Below are 23,814 nucleotides of genomic sequence, written 5' to 3'. Positions count from 1 at the left end.
GTTGGCCCTTAGAATGCAAATCTCACCTACAGGACTGGTGAGAAACAGATGCAGCCCACACCCGTGATCACCTCCATGCACACCACCCATTTAAAAAAGCACTGCCCCTGCTGATGCCTGGAACAGCATAGGAGTTGCCATTTAGGCAATTACACCGTTAAGCATTGATACTAATTAAGCTGCGTAACACAGCGCTTGGGTTCATTTGTCACCTTCAAAAACACAGGACATACACAGTTTGACATGTCAACTGTCTAGTTTGTTCTCCAAACAGTCTGAGTCAGACCACTGATTATGTAACTTGTCAAACTGCTGGATCCTGAATCACCCTGCAACCTGTCAGCCTGACTGGCATCTGTCTGTGCGTCACACTAAACTATCACTGTGTCTACATATGTACCACACTTGCGTTAGCAAACCTCTCATTCATCAGGGGGTATTGGGCATGGGCTTCTTCAATGCATACACAAATACATTGTATAGGATCATCTGCCTTTTAACTGTACCATTTGAGTAAAATCCTCTGGGAAAAGCAAAATTCATGGCCCATCCCTTGTCTGGGTCTCATTTATGCATGAATGACAAAGTGTGACAGTGTCCCAGGGCCGTAGGCAGGGATTGGGTACCGGGCTTTCAGCACAACCAGCCACCTCTGATAATGTCCATGAAAAATACACACATGTCAGGACCATGACAGTTCACACACAGAATCACAGTGCTCACAACATATTGATGGGCCGTGTGTGGTGAACAGCTGCAAGAATAATCAGCACAGAGGCTATGATGTTCCCAGATGCAGTGGGAATTGCAGAGGCTAACCTGTGTACAAATGTTGTAATGACACCTGCCGGAACATGATACCTGAGACATTATCTCACTCAGCACACCAAGGTTGCCCTTTTGACTGTCTCATTACACGTCTTTAGTGACAGGGTGGGACCATCCCCATGTAGGTTCTTATGTCCACATCCACTTTACTCACATTGATCAACCAAGGATACTCAGTAGATACAGGAATAGCTGCCACTGACTTATGATGAGTCCTGGACCGAACTGTGACAAATTACACCCCAAACAATGTACAGGATCATAATTGGACCACACACATGAACAAGACACCTATGTGCAATTGATCACTGGAAATATGTGGACACGTGCTGTCTTGTATGCTGGTCAACCACAGCCACTTGATAGTTGGGGCTCACTTCTATGGCCTCAACTGTGGTGTCATCATACATTTGAGATTCACCCTTGTCTGTCTGTGCAAACAACATGGTACCCACTTCCTCAATGCATGTGTATGACTCACTGTGGGATTCACCAACTAGTGCCTAGGAAGCTGTTACCAATACTCTAGGACATAGGATGTTGAAAATGTGGACCATTGACATGAACAAGCGTCTGCCATCTATCTGGTGCATGCTATGTCAAATGTGGTGTCTACGTTACCCTAAATCTTGGAAGTCCACATTACGGATGTTGCTACATGTATGACTAACACATGCCCTCTCTCATTTCCACAATGACTTGCATTTAAAGATTGGACACATGGACATCACATTCATACAAGCATATGTGCAAATATGCTTCATGTGATACACACACACTTGGTCAACAAATACATTAGTTGCCAAAGCACGCACTTTGAGCCAAAGGCATTTAGGTATTGTACATATGTGCGTCACATTGCTATCCTCTCCTTATGCCAAACATGCACAATTTGTGCAACACATATATGTAGGCCACTCTTATGACCAACTATTGCGTCAGCCAACCGTAAAAATACTGTGAAGGGAGTAGCGGATCATGGTCCGCTGCAGTATGATGTCACACATGTGAACATACACCATCAACACCATAGTGTCTTCAATCAGCCTATCTCTGATGTGTCCCAAATGTAACATAACAAAAAAACAGAAAAATTGCCCAAAACCAGTTAATGCACTGATATTTTGATGTTCCTAGCTTTATGTGTCATTTTTTGTCTACCAAAACTGTATTTGCGTCATTTTTTTTGACGCACAGGAGTGAAAATTAGCCCGCATCCAGATATTTGTACAGGAAATGTACGAGTATGTGGATGCGGGCTAATTTTCACTCCTGTGCGTCAAAAAAAATTACGCAAATACAGTTTTGGTAGACAAAAAATGACGCATAACGTGAAAAAGGCGGGACATTTCATACAGGAAGTGATGTAATAGGATATCCTGTTTACAGATCATGTACAGTGGGTGTACTTTCACTTTCACTTTGCAGTCTATGATCCTTCTAGACTGTGTGGTTGTGTAGAGAGGGGTGTCCTGAGATTTTGTGCTTTTTTGTCCTGTGTGCTATCTGTAAAGTCCATTTGTGAAATAAATATTGTTGGTGTATACTGTACTACTGTGTTTTGTCTACAATTGTCCATTTATCTTGTGTTTTTGTTGTTTGTGGGCGTCTGTTGTGGGTAGTGTTAGTTTGGGGATAGTTGGGCTCTTTTAGTGGTTAAGTTTGCTTTTCATCTGTATTTGTACCCCTACTTTCCCCCTTTTCCCCTTTCTATTTATTTTACCCCTATTCCCTTTCAATTTTCCAGTATGTCTGGTAGGCCACGTCTTGGCAGGATGGGTGAAGAGGAGTTGGGGGGTTCATATGGCTTGTGTGCCATTTCTTGCCACTCATGATCCAGGCAGGGGGCAGGGTGATACAGGGGTATCCAACAGAGGCGTGCAGAATCCGGTGGGGAAAGGTGCTGCATCACCTGCAGCGTGTGTATGCCAGCCAGAGGAGTGACCACCAGCTGAAGCATCGGTGGGCTGACCTCATCACCAGGGAGCAGGATCTCTTGGACCACCTGGGAATCGTGATTGGTGGCACTGTTGGTGAGTACTAATCATGTAAATGTGCACGATTAAATGCTCTGTAGTGACATAAGAGGATTTGTACTATGTCTGCCAGCTAACCTGCTGACTGTGTGTAATTCAGGGGAAACATAAAGGGATAATTGATGCACTATGGCAAGGATCACAATTGCTAGCTGTCAGGTAGCACGTGCTCAGCAAACTTAGAGGATACTTTTCCATGAAGTAAATTGGTGCGCCCTTTTTGTCAGACAACCAAACAAAATAGGAGCTAATCATGTCTATATAGGGTACTATTGACAGAGAAGTAAAGATGTACCAACATATTGGCTAACTTTCTTAACGCAATAGCTAGACTGACTTTAGAATCACTACATGTTGCTGAAAATGAGTGCTGCCTTCACGCCAATTGATAATATCAAAGTGGCTCAGACATATGTCTCATGTGAGTCTGGTGAGTGTGGAAGGAAAGCGTTCACGGAAGTACTACGAATGTTTGGGATTATTGTGTTCCTTGATCTTTTTGGATACATGTCAGATCTGGATTTGAAAACATCGTGAAAAGGTGTAAGGTGCCCTCAGCTAACATCTTAGAATGTTTGTTGGAGTTAGTTGTGCCACATTCCAAATATGTATGGCAGTCCAAGTGTATGCACATGGCTTCACATCTCCATGGTTGGTGCAAATCACCATAGCTGGGCCACATCAATTGAATCAAATGTGACAACAGGGGGGCTTACAAAAGTCCCTGCCCCTCCCTCTGTACATTGTACCTATGTGTCATTAATGTGTCATGGCCACAAGGCATGTTTGATTGGTAATGCAGTCCTCAAGTAACTAGGCTTTGGATGTCTTTCTGGGATGCACATGATGAGACGATTACACTCCATATTTTTTTCTGCTCACCAATTACGGGGCATGTTTGCAACCACATGATAGTTAGGGCCAATGTATGTGTGCAGATATGTGTGTAACTGTCACAGGAGACCCATGCTATGTACAAGTTGGCCGTGATATATCAGATGCAGTACCATCATGTCCGAATGGCTGCCATTTCCTTATTCAGCCTACACATTGTATATGTTTATGAAATTGTTGCACTGTACACAGATTTTGAGCACATTTCTTCCTTCCATACCTTACAGGTGGACCGGCACCCTACACTGTGGGAGAGGTGGCAACATTTGAGGACCCCGACCACTCCAGTAAGTGTTGATATGTCTGTTATGTGTTGTGTTTGCTGGTTATGGACTCGTGTGTGTTGAACGCATAGCAAGGTGTGCTGCGTTGGGCAATCATTTCTCTTGTTCCATGAGTGGGAATTCAGTTTCTCACATGTTTTGAGTTGACCAGTGCGTATCCAATGGTATATTGTAGGCCATTCCTGTAGGCCCCACTGTGAGTACAGGGGTTAGTCATGTGGATGACACTTGTATCAACAAGAGTCCCACTGGAAGTCAGCTCCGATTTAGTCAGCCTGTCAGACCCACATTCTCTAAGATTGGTACAGCAAATTGTTTTCCAATAGACATCTGCTTCCCTATTTACCAACGTAATTATGAAACAGTAGGTAGAACCTCCTAGCAGCATGTACTTCCACATGTAGTGCTACAAGTATGTGGAACTTGAGTGCAATGGCCTAGGTCTGCATGCAATTCATGATCCTGGGTGTTCTTGCAACTATGTGTTTGATGTAAGTCAGGCCTTACTGGAAGTATATGTTGTGTACCAAGTTCTGCATTTCCTGACATGTGTGGCCCATGATTGCTCTAGGGTTTGCTGACTCCTAATTGTTGATAGACCTTACCTGTGGTGTGTGTGTAGAGCCAAACACGTGTGGAGTTTTCTATACACTCCTCGGTGTACATGTTGTTGGAAATTGATAGTTGTTTATCCACCCCCCACCCTCAAACACAGGCATGAGTTTGTGAATGGGGTACCTAGTACTGATGCTACCAGTATGTTACACATGCAAGTGAATACGTGACTGTTTGGTTGGAACCTAGTATACACACTCAGGTTTGGCACTTGGTACTATACTGGCAAGTCCAGTTACTACTTGCAGACCATGTGGCTTTAGTTTTGCATTCCGTACACTGAGATTTGTAGCCCAGGTCTTGGTGGAGGATATGCAGCATGATTCTTAGCTGATAACTGGCAGAACTCAGATTGCAAGTCAAAGCCAGTTGTTACCCATCTTGTAGGTTATGGATGTGCTATGTGTGATGTGACCTTTGTAGGCTGGCCTGCCATGTACTTCCTCAGGGACATTCAATGATCTGTATTGTGATATGAGCTGTTACAAGTACAGTAGATGTATTGTCTGATTAACTTCTTGTGCCATTTCACACAATGCAGTTACTAATGTAGAATATCTGCATTTGTCTTCACAGCTGCAAACATGACTCCAGACCAGGTCCATGAATTCCAGACCGGGCCATGAGATACCAGCACATCCTGCTGGTGGAGTCGGGGTTCAGGAGGATGGCCCGGCGATATCGCCATGAACGGGCCTCTGGGGCATGGAGAGCCTTCCCACAGGGGGGCCCTACTTTGCCAACCACAGCCACCACCAGCACAACCACCAATTCAAGCCAGGTGGCCCCACCCACAGCTGGGACTGTTGGTCCTACATCTGCTGGACTTCCAGGCCCCAGCATTGCTACTGGTGCAGGACAGCCCACTGGGCCTGGCACCACACACACACAGACCTCCTCCACTGGTACCCAGACTGCCACAGCTCCATCTATTGACCCTGCAGCCTTCCACAACATGGAACGTAAGATGGACGGTGTGCTGCGCAAGTTGAGCCACCTGAGCCGGGATGTGCGCCACATTAACCGGCGTGTTAAGTCTATCAAGAGGACCCTCCGGAGGGCCAACCTCTAGACATTTTTTGATGGACATGATTCCCTCCTCTCCCTCCTCTTTCCTTGTTCTTATAGTTAGTGGGTTTAGGGGGCTTAGTGTTAGGTTAGTATAGGCTGTTAGTTTAGTTAGTGTTAGTGGGTGGGGGATGGGGGGTCCAGATTCTTTATATTTTTACTTATTAAGTGTGTCTGGGGGGCTATGTTGGGGTTCTTGTGTGTTTAAAAAAAAAATACAAACAAATATATATTTGTTTAGGATAGTATAGTATGTGTATAGGTTAGTATGTGTTGTCCTCCATGTGTCCCGTCTCATGAGGGGGGTGGGGAGTAGATGTTTAGAACGTTTAGTTACATGTGATAAGTAAGTGTAGCTTAGGTTAGTTAGGGACAGTTGTGGGTAATGAGTAGTCAGGGTAGATTAGGGTAGGTAAGATTTTTCCCTCAGTTTCCTCTTCTGTGATTAGCATTTAATAAATATTTGGTTAACCCTTAAAAGTATGTGTTGAATGGTACTTGATCGTGGGTTTGGATTCAGTGTACATAAATTTTGTACTATTACATTTGTGTCCTATGCTACAAACAAATCCCAACTGAGCTGTACGATTGGCAGCTAGCCCAGAGCTACCTTGCAAAGTGTCGACCCTTCGTTGCAACCACCAATCACAGTTAATATGGATGACAATGTGTTTCTGTTGATAAGTGTGTTTTCAAAGTCACAAACAGTGCTTCCAGGCTTGGTATTGGGGAAACAGTTTTAGGTCTGACTGCAGTGTGATGATCAAGGACACCCTTATAAGATGAGTTCTCATTGCCACTCTTGTATTCTTGTCTTCATGACTCTCATACATCATTTGTGACACAGTTCAGCATGATTACCTATTTGTATGTAAACTCAGACACCTTCATTTATGCAGTTTTTGTAGTGTTTGCTTAGATTAGTGTGCACTGTTATATGTGTTATTTTTGCATGTTGACAACATTTTGCGGCCACTATTTGATGACTTAGATATCCCCTGAGGAAGCATTCTTCTGTCCAACACAGCATGATGGTGTATGGTTTCTCACTTCATCAGATATGTCCCTCAGGATGGGCAGAGTATGATGCAATCATGGGCACTGTGCAGTTTTCTCTGACTATATAATTTCAGGACAGTTGTATTGACAAGCTACATAATTTGACAGTAGGCACATTTCAGTTATTTACTGCACAGTTGATATGTCACATTACCCAGAGACAGATTTGTTGTGTAAGTGCTATTTATTGAAAAGTGCTGTAGTGCTATCTGTACATTCTCCATGTTTGTGAGTCCATTATAGTGACATCTTACATTGTGATCCAACACAAGGGTTTACAAAAATGCTTTTGACATGCTGGGGTTGCTGTTTCAGACAGTGCAGAGGGACAGAATTTGCCAATGAGTAGGAAAGAGACAATCACTGGGCTGGGTGACAAGATATACAGTGGTTTGCAGAACAGTGCTTGAGTACAGTTGTTGCAAGACTGGCAAGTTACAAAGCGCAGGACCTTGGTAATTGTTGACCATGTGGCAGGGACTAGTGCTTCCGGGTCATTTTCCTTGTGAATGTGATCTGTTCCATGTCTTCTTCTTCTGATGTGTGTGTTGCCTCCTCTGTCCTTGATGTTGTTGGTTGTGAAGGGGCAACACACACCTCAGTGTTAGAAGACGTGGAGTCAGACATCCCGGTCGCTGCTCCCTGTGAAGGTCTTAAGGGCAGTACTGCAGCAAGGAGGATCTGCTGGTTCTTGAGAACAGCAGCCACATCACAATGGTAGGCAGCCAGGTCGGCCCTGAGCGGTTCAATGTTGCATTCGTGCACGGGTTGACAGGGTTGCTGTTGTAGGTGTTGGGTCAACTGTATTACAGCTGTGCTGATTTCCTTCTGGGTTTTCTGCAGTTCCTGCAAGTTAGATGTTAGGGCTTGCATAGCTGCTGCCTGATCTGCAGATGACATCATGCACAAAGGCATCCCCTCAAGGCTGGCTGCCATATTTTGCATCCCCACCCACACCTCCTTGGCCAGCTCCCGCTGTACTCCAACTACAGTTCTCTCAAAGCTGGTGCCAGTGTCGTCAGAGTCCTCAGCAGTATTGGAGCTGGCAGGTCTTACAATTGGGGTGGTGGGTGGATCCTCTGTGATGGCTGCTTGTTCTGTGCTCATCCTTGCGACTGAAGGTGGGGTCTGGAGGGTTTCAAGGACCTTTTGGATAGTCTCCTGGCGAATGTTTATCAGCTCATCATCCATGTCATCAGGGTAATCTGGGACAGGCATATCCGCAGGAGATCCATCTTCCTCTGCAATGAAACAGGGTACAATTAGTGTGTCTGTGTTGTGGCAATTTTGATGTGACGTGCCTGCCTTTTGATGAATTCACTTTGTGATCTTGTTTCGTGTTAATTGCTCCAGTCCTTCAGATGGGCATTCTTCCAGGCCTATGGCCCACCTGCATGTCACATGTATGTTATTGAGTTATTAGACTTGTCAGCATTATCGACTCTAGGTGTTGGTTTAGGCCAAATAGAGAATTGCCACCTTCTTGTCCTACTCAAGCCTCCGTCTACATCCATTCTCATGGTGAGACCTTTCACTGGCTGTGGGTGTTCTGATGGCCCTGGCAGCACACTTAACAATCTGGACCTGCCCCAATCTCTGATCTTTCACATCCACTTAAATGTATTTGACATGTGGCATATCCTATGCATAGCAATGTTATGATCCGATATGGATGTTGACATTGGTAATGTGTACTGCTGATGTAGGGGAATGTGTGGTACATTGGATTGGCCTAATAATCGTAGCAGTGTCCTATTTCCTCCTCTGACTGTGCAGGTGTATTTCAGTGACCAGTTACATGTGTCCCCCCCCCTCAATGCTGTTGTCTGAGCAGTATGACATTTGGGATGTTGCATTGTTACCCAGGCACAGGATGGACCCTGACATATGCAGCATGGGTGTGCCCTTAGTGCTGTGTAGCTCCTATTGTTGTTGACATTGGCTGATGTTTGCGACAACTATGGGCATTGACATTTGACAGTACTGGGGCCTTTGTCTTGTTTCTGGGGATTGTTGAAGTTGTCATCCTCACCCCCTAATTTAGGTGTGTATGATCCATGGGGAGGTGACTGCCATTGGCTACTTGAGCTGCACACAGAGCGGAGGTGGTTGTGACAACTGTTGTCACTGTTACATTCCAGTTGTCGGTATGGCTAGAGGTTGTTAATAGGGCCCTAGTTAATGTAGGGGGTATGGTGGATGACGTGTGCCGGGATGTCAGTTTGATGTTGTGGCCTTCCCTCGTGGCGTGGCTCTCCCTTTGCTCCATCGTTGGCATGACAGCATACCCCCATGGGACTGTTGTTGGTGTTGTGTGATGGTGTGCCCCAGGTCTTCTCAGAACGGGCCATGCCCCCCTGCCGTGCCCCTTCACCCATGCCACTCCATGTATAAGATGACTTCCATGCATTTTGTGGTCGGTATCCCCCCCCTGCTCACAGTTGACATTATTGCATTATAATTCCCCATGCGACTTACCCTGCATGTGTGTTGTCTCCTGGTAGTCTGCGCTGTCCTGTCCTTGAATCCCTGTGACGATCTCCTCAGGGATGACGGCTGCGACCATCTCCTCCATGTGGTCCAGGGCCTTCTGGTGTGCTGGACTCCCACCTCCAGTCTGCAGTGCTGCATTCCTGTTCCTGGCCATATTTTCCTTGGTCCTTGCAGTCATGCCAGCGTTTCTTACACTCGATGACTGTTCTGCGTACTTTAGCCACACTGTTAATCTTGTCGACAATTTGTTGCCATATAGCCTCTCTCCTATTGATTGGCAACTTTGAGGTGACAAACAGTTGGTGCTGGTGTTCCGTCACCTCTTTAACCAGAATTTCCTGCTCCTCTGCACTGAAGCGACACTTTCTTTTCTCCTTAAAAGTATCCTGGTTCTTGTGTGGGTCATCCTGGCTGGTTCCTGGTCTGATGTCATCTTCCTGGGGTCTGTAGTGGCATCTGGGATCCCTTTTGGCTCTCCTCTGGTGAAATGGCAGTGTTCGCTGTTTTGTTTTATGCTATTGCGTCAAAAAACGGCGCATACCCGGTTTGCGGGGTCGTAAATCGACCCACAGTCATTTCCGCCACGTTAACGTTGTTTTGATTTACGACTTAACGCTGCGGTGTGCGTCAAAAATAATGACTCCCACCTGTGGTTGGCGCCGCCGTGCGTCAAAGTATAAATTTGACGCCCCGCGGCGCACCAAAATGGCGTTAGCCGGCGGTAATATTTTTGCAGTTTTGCGTCAAAAAGTATAAATATGGCCCAATTGTGTTTTATAAGTTTGCGCTGTTTTTGCGTCAAAAAATGACGCAAATGCGGTGCTAAAATAGTATAAATATGGGCCTATGTGTTTAGCTACTTTGCATGCCAAGCTATATCACTCCAATTCCCACTGATTTTTGGTCAGTGACACTCCTGCCTGTGAACTAAGGCTCCTGTGTTTCATTCAGTTTCCTCTCTACCATGACGCCAGATTGATGCGTAATATTGTCAGGCCCTTCCCTGAGCCTCTGCTCTTGTGTTATGTTGGACTGATACATGCTGAGTTATTCTCCTCCCTGTCCTATCAAACACCTATCTCAAACTAGGTCAGTCCCATCCATGCTACCCTCATCCCCTCTGTGGCATTGGTTTATCCATTCATTTCCCTAGCCCCAGTTGAGTAGTTGGCAGGTCGAGTCCTGTCCCATATCACAATCCCTTGTGTGTACCTAAGTCTGTACCTTCCCTGCCCTGACCCAGAGGCAGCTTAAGGATTTGGAGGGCCCTTGACTAAATGTATTTTGAGGCCCCCGTGAGGAGCATCTTTGAATTTATGATACAAAGTCAGCTCTTTCATGCCCTCTTTGGCCAGATCACTGGTTCAGATTCTAAATGTGTTTAAACCTAATATGCAAGGATAGTGGTGTGAGTTTTCAATATTGTAACACAGCAACATCTCACTCATAACACTGCAAATAATCTCTGTGACACCCGCTCATTTCTCATATGTGAGGTCCTGTTTTGATCTAAAAGAAACTTTTTATGGATGCTGTACGAACCATAAACATAATATTTCTCTGCAAAATGTCTGTAATGGACTTATTAAAATACATGAAAAGAAGACGGTATTTAAAACAATCTGTTTAAACATTATTCAAGGTCATCAGCAAAAGACTCCTTGAAAGAATGAGGCCCTGGGTCCATGCCTTAAAACGTCTTTGCCCTGAAGCTAAGCCCCTGCCTTATATTTGGCCCTGATTCACATCGTAAAGCGCCACTTTTCTTGCTCCCCCTAATGCCACAATATGTGCGCCATGGCAGTATTAAGAACAAAAGTGTAAACATTTCTGACTCTTTTGTGGCGCTTTGCTCCACTAGCATAAAAAATGTTGACGCTAGTGGAGCAAAGTGTAAGGAGGCCCATTGATTCCAACAGGTGCGTCCTCTTAATGCCTACCTTCAGCAGGCATTAAAAATGATGCCAAAAATGGCGCAATTAAATCTTTTAGATTTAATTGTGCCATTTTTGCGGGACTCCTTGCCCCGGAATGCTCTATTTGCATACATTAAGCATGACAGATGCATAATGTGGCGCAAAGGGTCACAAAGTGGTGCAATGCATGCATTGCACCACTTTGTCAATATGGCGCGTGTGATTTTGCAAGCCTGACATCATATTAGCGTAAAAAATTACGCTAATGTGGAGCTAGGCCTTCTTAAATTTGGGCCTCAATCTCCTTTCCCTGACCTCAGCACCTGATAATATTGGGTCAGTGGCACTGTGGCTCCTGAACCTGGCTACCTGTCATCGCAGACCAGTTGTATCATCCCCTAATGAAAGGCTTCTTGGTCTGTGTGTAAACACGTATCAAGGGGTACAGCAACAGCTGCATTTAAACATTCTGTACGGACTACTGTGTACTATATAAATCAGCATGCAGTGGGGAGGACTGGGTGGTCTTGCTATCCAATGTGCTACCACACACCCCCATCGTGGCAAAGGAGACTGAGGGAGGAAGGGAGCTACTTAGGTGAGAGAGAGCAGATAGGTGACAGGCATAGCTCACAAATATTGCGCAAGGGGCAGAGAGACTGTCACACGCGGGTAGTGCTAGAGTTATATGTCTCTTAGGAACTCCCCTAGCTCATGCCTAGAGGCATTAGCAATATAAGTATTTTTTCATTTGCTGTAGCTAATGCATTCATGCTCATCTTCTTGCAACGCAGTGATTTACATGGTATTGTACATTATGGTTTCTTGCTTCTAGTTCCTACATTCATGCATTCGTTTAAATTGCTGATGCTTTCAAAAGGTATAGTGCTTATTGATTTTAATATGAGTGTGCAGGTAAATTCTCATGTTATTTCTCCCCCCTGATTTTACAGCCACAAACTTCACGTTTTCAAAATAAACATTTTGGGTGGTATAAAATTGGCCTCTCGGTGAGGGAAAATTGGGCTTCGGTTCCAAAAGAGAGCAGTGGGGCTTCTCATAGACCTGCATCACGGTCACCATCTCATAACAGTTCTTCTGCAGCGACTTCATTCTGCCTGATCTTGCAGCCTGGACTCGACACAAATACTGAACCCTCACATAAGGGAAAATCTTTGATGTTAAATATTAAGCTTGTAGGGGTTCATTAAATGCACCACGTAATATTGTGTCTGCTTTCATAATATTTACATTCTGTGCTTTCTAATTTGCCACAGTAGCATTGACTTATGTAATTATCTTGTTAAATTTATTCTTCACTAAAATTGGGACCTAAAATAAAGCCTTAAAAACAGTGTGGATTTTTTTTGTATGTGCACAAGTTTAGCGAAAATGTAGCAGAACTCACAACAATAAATCCAGAATCCTATCAGTCTTACAGTGTCTGGAAGGTTTGTTACATGCCCAATTTGCGTTATCTTCAGATATGTTGAGGGGGTGTGTGGGTCTTAGCTTGTCTGTTTTTTTCTGTTCAAGTTCACAAGATGATTCACACCTGTGCTTGCCTGAGGTCCAAGAAGGATCTTCCAGGTTACATGAAAACATAACTTAGTGCAGAACTCATGGGCTGGATATCTTCGTGTCTACAGGTGATACACAACGTATTACTACTAACGAGACATACATTGTAATATTGATTATTCCTCTCACACTTCAGCTAAGAGCTTCTATTCTATGGGAATGTTTGCTGATTGCTTAACTATTAAAACGATTTCCCCATAATTCGATTGAGCATTGATTTGTGGTCTGAATTTATTAAAATTGCAGATGGGACAGTACAAACAAGAGTGGATTTTAGGGGTGCAGTAACTAATTACTTGACACCACAAAGCTTTCCTGCTACAGTGAGTGAACTCTTTCTGGTAGTCACTAGAAGTTCAACCTATTTCTATGAAATATTCTATTCACTGGTCAGTTTTGCACCTGTGGAGATAGCTACTGGCACCTTTGCCACATACAGGTCAAGGCGTCCCCTGCACAATAGGTACCACAGGAAAGTCAGGAGATCCCAATGAGTTATCAAGAATATGCAATAAGGTTCCTTGGGAAATTACTACATGTAGTGTAGACAGTTAAAATGTGACCATTAAGCTTTCCAGGGCCCATAAGATCCATGTCACCAAGACAGACACCACACCCTGATATACAAACTTTAAATGCAAATCAGAATTATTGCAAGAACTAGTCATATAGTAGTATCTAGATGTCTGTCAACAGTACGTATTACAGATGCAGGGACCGCTGCTAGAACTCCAGTAGCACGTGGACCTCCTACACAGGAAATTTGTGTGCAAACTATAAATGCTGTTTTGGAAAAAGTGCCTGCAAAGTGAGACAAAATACCATTTTGGATTGCTTACAAAACAGGTCAGTTAAAAGCAGTCTACCCTCATACATCGTCCAAAGACAATCAGAGAACATTTACTCTGTGTCTTTCCTTGGGAATGGTACCACTCACTGAAGAATGGTGTAGTTTGTCAAGTATATTTACTTGTATAATAATGATATATTTGAGTATTAGCAGATGTTCTAAGACAAATACAAAATCAACATATGGCTTCTCAGTAGATAATTTTGGGTATGAAATGACCGAGCAACTTTGATGCAGTCTCTTCAAAAAATCCTAGGAACATTCAGGGAAAGGACCTTTATTGGCCATAGACCAGCGCCTTGATGCCATACCAATATATGAGCAGGAACAGGAATCGCCTAACATGATTGTAGAAACATATACTTCTGTAGGTAAGATACCTTAGGTATTCATTTTTCAAAATCAGATAGACTAATGCTGAGGTAAAGGGAGCGCAGAAAGAGCTTGCCTAACGTAGAAAAGAAACAGAAGATGCAACAGAAAACAAAAACACCAGCAGTCCGATTGAGATGGATATAATTTGAGGGAGAACAGCAGAAATGGGTATCTGAAAGGAGAAGAGAAAAATTAAAATTAACATTTCTGGGAAAACGAAAAAAGCGTGAAGAAGGAAGGGAAAGGTTTTTTATTCAAAACATTTATCACTAAAAAGTAAAAATATGTCATGGAGAACGAGATTCCTTCTGGACAATGTGACAAGGGCAGGGGCCCTTCTAGCTGGCACCGTGGAATTAACAATAGTTTGTCAGACTCTCAAAGAGCATCTAGTCATGACTCCTACTGATGAATACATTCAAATGGAAACTCAGGGTGAGATTTTGTGTACTATAAACATTCTTTTCTAGTCACACTTGTCAGAAGCCTATGATATAATTCCAGCTGAGAATGATTGGCCTCCATCCTTTGAGAATGGAGACTGATCATCCCCATCATGGGAGAGGTGTCATATTCGAATTATTTTTTTCCTAGTGCTTGAGGATCTCATGAACAAACATGCACACAGGTGGGTTTTGAAACAAGCTCCTGTGTTGTAAAAAACATAAAACGGATAAGAAAAGACATGTGATTCATTTTCAGACTGAACCGCAGGTACAGGTTCACTGTACATTGAACCCACGTGCAAAGCACCATATAAACATGACTAACTCAACTGCATTATCTAAGAGTGACGTCCCATCACTGGACTATGAAAACTCCTTTCTTTCTGGTAGTTAAATCAGCCAATAGCACTGGACCATAAAGTTTGAATTCTCACACATGTTCATACAATGCAAAATGCTAACAGTACTTGAATGATGACATATTTAATATGAAAACTTCAGGTTGGGATAGCAAGAAAAACTTAGTTATTCGAGTCAATCCAAACACATTGTGCTCCACATAGGTTTCATTTACTAAGGCATAAACAAACCCCATACTCTACAAATCATGTATATTCTGAGGAACTGAGAAACAATTTACTATGACTGAGGAAATTCTCACAGCTATGAAGACGCCCATTTCAAAGGGATATTCTCTCACAGAGGGAAAGCAAATTGTAATGGTTCTTCTGTACATACCTTCCAGGCAGTCACTAAGGGCCTCATTATGAGCTTAGCAGGCTGACCGTCGGCCTGCCAAAACCATGGGGAGGAGACCGCCGCAAAGCTAAAGGTCTCCCCCCTGACTCTATTACAATGTTTCCACTGGGCTGAACAGCACAAAACCTCCATATTAGGAGTTTTCGAACAGTCAGCCCAGTGGAAACAGGGCAGCAGCATTGGCCTCAGCTCCTCAGGGAACCAAGGCCAATGAGGGTAGCCCCAGCCCTCTCGGAATGCGCACTGCCTGCCGTAACAGACAGTGCACATTTCAAAGGTGCTGGGCGGGGGAGCCCCTGCACTGCCCACAACATTGTCGTGGGCAGTGCAGGAGCCCCTATGTGGTCCCCAGCACTGCACTTCTGCCAATTTTTTCATGGCGGTGACACCGCCATGAAAAGGCAGGCGGAAAGAGAAGTCATGATCAGCATGGCGGTGCTGAACTCAGCACGGCCGTGGCTGACCATGACTTTTACCAACGCCAACCAATTAGGATCCATGATCCTGGCAGTGGTGGCGGTCTCCTGCCGGTCCGACCACCGGGGTCGTAATCTGGTGGTCGGACCGCCAGGAGTGTGGTGGTCCAACCACCACAGCGAGTTTGAGGGTCTCATGACCAGCAAACTTGTAATGAGGCCCTAGGACGAGAATTGCATGTAGTACACTCTTACTGAGTACAATTGGCCTCAACTCAAAATCTGAGTGATTTAAAATTTCTATATATCCTACATTATGTACATAAGAAATTTTACAATATTAACCTGCAGTACCACAGACTCCCTACATGTTACACATTAATGAGTACAAGAATGTGTTTTCTGTGGCTGGCTCTGCACCTGTCTGTGGATGGCACCAAGCAAATACATAAATATTTTGTTCAGTTTTATATACTGCACACTCGACCCAAGAGCATTGGAGCACTTTACTTGAACAACAGATTAAATGACACAAGGTAAGATAATCTTTTAGGCACAGGGAGATAAAGAGCCAGATGCACAATGCACTTTACTGGTCGCAAATGGCCCATACGTGGGCATTTTGCGACCGCTAAAATGAGTTTTGCCATGTACCAAACGCAAAATGCGAGTCAGTAACATGTTATCGACCCTCATTTTGCTTTTGCGATTCGGTATTAGGAAGGGGCATGTTTAGGGCGTTCCTCCCTAATACCGAATCGCACTGGCATGTATGAGTGGTTTCAAACCGGAATGCGGTTGCAAAACATTTATAATTTACCGACACTGTGAAGGAGGCAGTAAGCCATTCGCAAACAAGAAGGGTTCCACAAGGGACCCCTTCCCCTTTGTGAAAGGAAGCACCACATTTTTCAAGAGGAGGCCGTGGACCCAGGGACCATGGCCTCCTCTTAAAAAATGAAAAGGAAACCTTTAATTTTTTGTTTGAAATGCATCCTGCTTTCCAGACATGTTGGTCTGCTGACCCCAGCAGGCCACTATCCCTGTGAGTGCCAGCCATTCCTAATGGGTGCAAATTGCAACCTGCCTCAAGAATATTAATGAGGCAGGTCCCTTGCAACCCATTTTGGGAATCCCAAACAGTGTCTCAAACTATTGTACATCAGTGATTACGACTTGCAATTTGCGGGCCGCAAAAAAATGCACATTGCAGTCGCAAACACCGAGGGTCGTACATCTGGCCCTAAGTGATTTGCCCTGAACCATAGGATGTTGATCAGGACTCAAATCAGGCTCCCAAGTTCCACAGCTAGCAGCTCTGACAGTTAGGCCACATCTTATGTTCTGCAGCTTGTACTGCAGTACAGGGAGTTTTCCAAAATGCCAGTTTCAAGCTGCTATAGATTTACACTAAGGGGGTCATTCTGACCCCGGCGGTGCCAGGGTCGGCGGGAGCACCGCCGACAGACCGGCGGTGCCCCGCAGGGCATTCTGACCGCGGCGGTTCGGCCGCGGTCAGACAAGGAAAACCGGCGGTCTCCCGCCGGTTTTCCGCTGCCCCTGCGAATCCTCCATGGCGGCCGAGCGTGGGATTCTGACACCCCCTACCGCCATCCTGTTCCTGGCGGGTCTCCCGCCAGGAACAGGATGGCGGTAGGGGGTGCCGCGGGGCCCCTGGGGGCCCCTGCAGTGCCCATGCCAATGGCATGGGCACTGCAGGGGCCCCCGTAAGAGGGCCCCACTTTGTATTTCAGTGTCTACTATGCAGACACTGAAATACGCGACGGGTGCCACTGCACCCGTCGCACCCTTCCCACTACGCCGGCTCCATTCGGAGCCGGCGTCCTCGTGGGAAGGGGTTTCCCGTTGGGCTGGCGGGCGGCCTTCTGGCGGTCGCCCACCAGCCCAGCGGGAAACACAGAATGGCCGCCGCGGTCTTTTGACCGCAGTGCGGTCATTCGGCGGTTCCCGCCAGGCGGGCGGCTCCCGCCGCCCGCCGGGGTCTGAATGACCCCCTAAGTAATTTCACATGCCATATAGTATGAACAGATAGCTGAGGTTCATGCCCTCCTTTTAGCCCTTCAGAAGACCAAACTATTAGTTCCCACACATATCCTATCAGAGTCTTCTTTCTGTATACACAGTTACATCATAAACCTAGCCTATTAGCGGTTGAACAACTTCAGAGTTCCAAAATGTACATCGATAAAAGCTAAACAGATAGGAAAAGGCGAGAAAGGCTTCAACTTCGCTATGTACAAAAAACAATAGACCATAAAAATTAAGGGATTCACACTAAAGGGAACTGAGCAGCTGATCTGATTACAAAACCAGCTTTGCCTGTTAAATATTCCTGCCGATTAACCGAGGATAATGCGCTAGAAGATGTAGCAAAGGGTTTTGCATTCGCAAACAGTGAGAATCGGTAAATTTCACTGTTTGCGAACGCAAAATCTCCTTTCACGTTGTATGAAAGCCATTCGCAGTGCAATATTAAGGAATTGGCAAAATAGCAATTCCTTAAAATTGCGACTAGATTTTGCAAATCGCAGACTACAATTCGCAAATGCAGAATCACAGTTCCATGTATCAAACACTCACAAATTGTGATTAGTCGCAAAATGCGTTTTTGCATGTGCAATTTACCATGAATTGAAATCAGGTGGTAAACAGGTGCAACCTATATAAAGAGGCCCAAAATGCATCAGCTCTATTCAACACTGGCTGCATTCTACGTCATGGCACAGAGGATGAGGATCCTAGCAGGTTTGAGGAGACGGAGGAGGAGACAGGAGCACATTTTTAGAGTGAGCATGATCCTTTTTGAACAGACAGAGTAGGAGATTTTTGACAAGTACAGGTTGAACTCTGCCATAATACTTGACTTAATAGCTGATTTACAACCCCTTCTGCAGCGACACACACACAGAACCAATGCCATTCCCACTCGTGTGTGGGTATTGTGCTCCCTGCACCTCTAAGCCTCAGAAGCTATCAAGGGGTCATAGCAGCAGCCGGAGGTGTATCTCAAAGTGCGCTTTCACGTTTCTTTAATGCATTCCTAAATGCAATGTTAACCAAAATCCATCGGCACATAAAATTCCCCAACAGCCCACAGGATTTGCAAAAAAACTAATTTGATTTCTACCAGGAAGCCCAATTTCCACATGTCATTGGCTGCCTAGATGGGCCACGTAGCAATCTGACCACCATCTGCCACAGAGTATGTATATCGGAATAGGAAGAGTAGACATTCCATGAATATCCAGGGCATATGCAATGCCTCCAACATAATAACTGATCTTGTGGCCAGATACCCAGGTAGCACACATGATTCATACATCTTCAGGCACAGTAGAATACACACAAGACGTTTTGCTGGGGAATTTGGCAAAGGATACCTACTTGGTAATGTAACAATGAACAATGTCGGATAATGTCTATGTGGACTCATTTTACTCTCCTGTCATTCTAGGAGGCAGTGCATATGCAGTGCAGTCCTTCATCTTAACACCCTATCTGAATCCTGCCACACCAAGTGAAAGGAGATACAATGCAGCACACAAGAGGACATGTAGCGCGATTGAGAGGCCCTTCGGTCTGCTGAAGAGTCGTTTCCGATGCCTGCACAAGAGTGGGGGCGCACTGCAATACAGTCCGGAAACCACCTGCAAAATTGTGGCCACATGTGCAAAATTGCACAACATCGCAACGACAAGAGGCATACCAATGGAACCCACAGAGCCAGACTCCTATGAGGATGACAAACCCTTGCCATCCCTTCACCCAGCATACAGATCCAGTGCAGCAGAGGGCAGGCAAAGACGTGCTGAGATTACGCGCAACTATTTCTGATGTAAGTAAGGACAACACTGGGTCTACTTTCATTTATTTCTGTAGGTATCTCATTTATTGCCTTTATTGCGGTAATATATGTGTGAATGGGACATAGGTATACAAAATACACAATCAGGTCCCATTTACAGTGTGACACTATTGACATCATAGTATCAGTGCATTGCTACATGATATGCAAGTCCCCTGTACTTCTCCACATTACTTTTTACGTCAACACACTCCACTTGAACGCTCAGTGGGCTCAGTGGCACCTCTTGTTACAGGTTTAGCGACAGTACTGTATCTGGAACTGCGACGCCTGGGATCAATCACAGGGGCTGTGACACTGTTGAGGTTAAAGAGCTCCTCACTATCCCCACCACCCAGTTAGCTGTTTGTAGCACTCCAGGCTGTCTGCATTGTCTCCAGTACATTGTTGACTTGCATCAATCCTCGCGCAACGTCCCTACTGCAATGTGTCATTTCCACTTGCATGCCCACTGCACGTTGTGACACCAAAGCAGTTGTGGTAGTTAGCCGATTGACAGATCTGCTGAACCCATCCAACCTGCCCATCAATTGGTGATGGCGCCTATGGTGGGTGACATGCTCCTGCTGCATTACAGTGCAGAGTTCCCTAATGGATTTCTATAATCTCCCTTACGTGTTCTGCTGTATCTTGCTGTCCCTCATGCAGCTTGCACATTGTTATTGAGAGACACAAACTGCCTGTGTATTGATCCCATGTTGTGATCAATAGACAACACCTGCCTGTGCATTGATCTCATGTGTTTACATTGCAGGTGCTGTACTTTCAACATGGATGCCTCAAGGCCACCAAACAGTGATGGGCCCTCACCTTCCTCTGTGCACTGTCTGCCTTCTTCACAAAGCCTCCTGAAGAGAGTAGACGGGCGTTGGAACAGGAACTGCTGTCTGTCGGTGCTTCTAACCTCTGGATGTGGTGTGGGTACTTCTTCGTGCAATTAATCGGAATCCAGGATAAACTCAGGGAGGGGTAGCACTCTTGTCCTACGTCCAGTTGGTGCTTGTACAATGGACTCACTGGTGTTTGATTCTGACTGTGGCGGACTTTCGTGTTTCCCCCCTTTACCACTTTCTGCTGTGTGAGGGAATGGAACATCTGCAACAACAATGCGCAGCATGTCATTTGTGATGTTCACCTTAGATTTGTAATCTCACAGTTACTTTCATGATAAGCATTTCCCCTGGCATAGTGTCTCTAATTGTCTGTTGTGTTATTTCTCTGTTTGGTTTTACACTATATTGCTATTTGTGTAGTAGATGCACTTTTGGGGTATGGACTACCACTCCCATAAGGCATTGTTGTGTTGAATGGAATATGTGGCATGGACTACTTATCACTGTGCATTGCAATTTTCTAAGGGACATTTGTACATGCACATATGGTGATGGAAATCATTACTGCCCTTACCTTTCCTGGTGCCCAGTGTGCCTGAGGTGTCAATGTCAGTGACACCACTAACTGCTTCAGACAGCAGTGTTGACTCCACCATGTCTTCCATGGGGGTGGACAGTGTCTCGGTCGATGGGCCTTCTCCAGTGCTCCTTGCTCCCTTCAGCCTGCTTGCTACCCTCTCTTTGGCATGTGATCGCAAGTCATGCCAGTGCTTGCGTATCTCCTCCATGGAATGCTGCGCAACACCCACTACGTATTTGGTCTGGATATCAGTTCTCATTTTCCTCTTTTCACTTTCTGGGACCTGTAGTGAGTGTTTGCCAAATAATTGGTCATGGTTCTTGACCACCTCTTCTGTGAGCACCTCCAACTCCTGCTCACTGAATTTAAGTTTTCTCTTTCTCTCTCCTTTGTCCTTCCCATTCCCATCAGTGGCCATAATTGTTCTGGTCCTGGCTGACTCTCCTGAGTGCCTCGCTGGTGCTGTGCTGGGTCTCTCTACCTGCTCCTGTGGCTCAGGCTTCTGGAAACAGCATTCACTGACTCATTTCCTGGTTGTAATGTCATCAAGCTGGGCCAATGTTCCTATAATGTTTGTACCAGAAATATGGTTGAAACATCTCCCCAGTAAAGCAATTAGGTTAGATCTGCAGTTCATAAGGGCACTTCATCTGCCCATGCAGGCATTAAAGCTAGCGTATGAACGCCACAGCAACGATATTGGTGGCTATATTTGTCCAAAGCTACAAAGTAGTATGCTCAGCAATGTACTGTTTGACAACAAATGAAATCCTCTTCTGCTGCAAGACCAGCTTCTAAATCTTTGACGATATCCAAGTAGGCCTTTGCGTTGTCCACTTCAACAATTTTGGCTTTTTGTCAATGGTCAACCACTCTAAGTATATATTGATTGTGGTTGATTTGTGCTCTAGATTACTGTTGGTATGGCCAGAAAATGCTGGAACAGCTTGTGTGATCATAAAATAATTGTTTTTCCTAAGAGCAATGGTAGAGGTCATTTAGACAACAGTCTAACGTTCACCACTAAGGTGTTTGCTCATGGTATGTCTTCTCTGGGAGTATTCGGGTATACTAATATCAATTCCATCCTAAGGAGAACAGAATCGGAGAGTGAGCCAATGGCAGGCCTAAATATTGTGATGTCAAAAATATTGTGGACTTAAATATTGAAGGTAACTATATAGTTTTTACTCTTGCTTTTAATATTGTTGTAAAATATATTTTTTACTAAAATATCATTGTATATAATGCCATTTTTGTTAAACGGCTGTGATAGTGGTGAAGTGTATTTTTACGTATTTAATTTTAAAATCGTTTGATATTATGTGTATTTATTGTAAAAAGTCATTTTTATGTTGTATTTAATTTTAAAATATACTTTTTTTAAAATACATTTATTTATTGGTATTTTTCTCTTTTGTTATCAGTTTTTATTTAAACAGTACAACAACATAAGAAGTATAGCAATCAGTGCATACTGATAATTCAATGAAGGGAGGGTCTCACAGTTATGGTCATAGCGGCATATTCACAAGAAGAAATAAAAAAAGGGGAAGGGCAATACATATATCCAAGGTCACATTGCTGACAGAGCAGGGCCCCTTGCACTTCACGGCACTCCGATACCCAGGTGACCCATCAGTCCATATGGAAAGGGACCATCTAGTAACATTGTTATTCATGAAAGATCACAGTGTCAAACAATATAGTAGTGCCCCACATCATTCCCCTTCACTAGAGCCTTCCATGAAATCGTGTTCATCCTCCTCTGTAAAATTATGGAGAAGAGACCCCCACAACATGATTGCCTCCGAGGTCCCCCCATGCCTGCGAGCATTACGCATATGCACCTCTTCCGCTACTCCTCTTTCAAGGAGAACCCTCTGCCACGAGGACACAAGAGGAACTCGGGCGCTCATCCAACAAATGGCCACTCTTCCCTTGGCCAGCATCAATGCCAGTTGGGCCATCTTGTGATGTATCTTTCGTCCCCTGGATCTAGACACCACTCCCAGAAGGCAGGCCAGCAGGGTCAAGGGCACCGCAATGCCAGTCGCTTCTGCTGTCTTTGGCACTACAGCTTCCCAGTATCTCTGAACCCCCGCACAGGTCCAGACCAGATGCAAAAAACTATCACTTAGCTCCCCACATCTCAGACACCCTGCATCCCTGTCTGGAGTTATTCTATCGAGAGGTCCAGGGGTCACATATGTACGATGCAAAAGAAATTAAAATGGAGCAATTTAAATCTATTACAGGACACTTTCTTCACCAGCATACACACTTGCGCCCAATCGGCATCTGTTACCGGCTCCCCCAACTCCCTCACCCACGCGTCTCGTGCAACACACTTGGGTAACACCTTATCACCTCTGACAGCCTTATAGAATAATTAAATGAGGTGCCCCCCCATCAGAGCAAACCGCCCAACACTCTGGATGGCTGCGGGGAAGCCAGAAACCCAACCCAAACCTCCTGCGCCACACTTTCCAGTTTGGAATACCTTAGGAACTGGCCTGGTCCCACCTTGAAGTATCCTGAGCCTCTGGAAACTCGATAAACACCTCCCCGGGGGACAGGTCCCCACAGGTCTGACAACCCCCAGCTCTCCAACGATCCATAGACATGTCTGCATCAATAGCCCTGAATGGGCGAGATCCCAAATGCTCAGCTCTCTGTCGAATGGTGCCCTTCATCACACTTTACCCACAAATGCCTCCCAGATTGCCGCAGTCTGCTTCACCAAATAGGGGATTTTCTCCTTAGATCGCCCTCCCTGCATTAATAGTTGCGCCAATGTATCACCACCCAACGGTCCTAGGAACAACCTCTTCTCCCAGTTGTCTGACACTGTCAGCCATCACGCACCGCCATCTTCCAAATCGCGTTTAAGAA

The sequence above is a fragment of the Pleurodeles waltl genome, chromosome 7 (genome assembly GCF_031143425.1).
Source record: "Pleurodeles waltl isolate 20211129_DDA chromosome 7, aPleWal1.hap1.20221129, whole genome shotgun sequence".
In the NCBI taxonomy this organism is placed as follows: Eukaryota; Metazoa; Chordata; class Amphibia; order Caudata; family Salamandridae; genus Pleurodeles; species Pleurodeles waltl.
Note: the sequence above shows the minus strand (reverse complement) of the source record.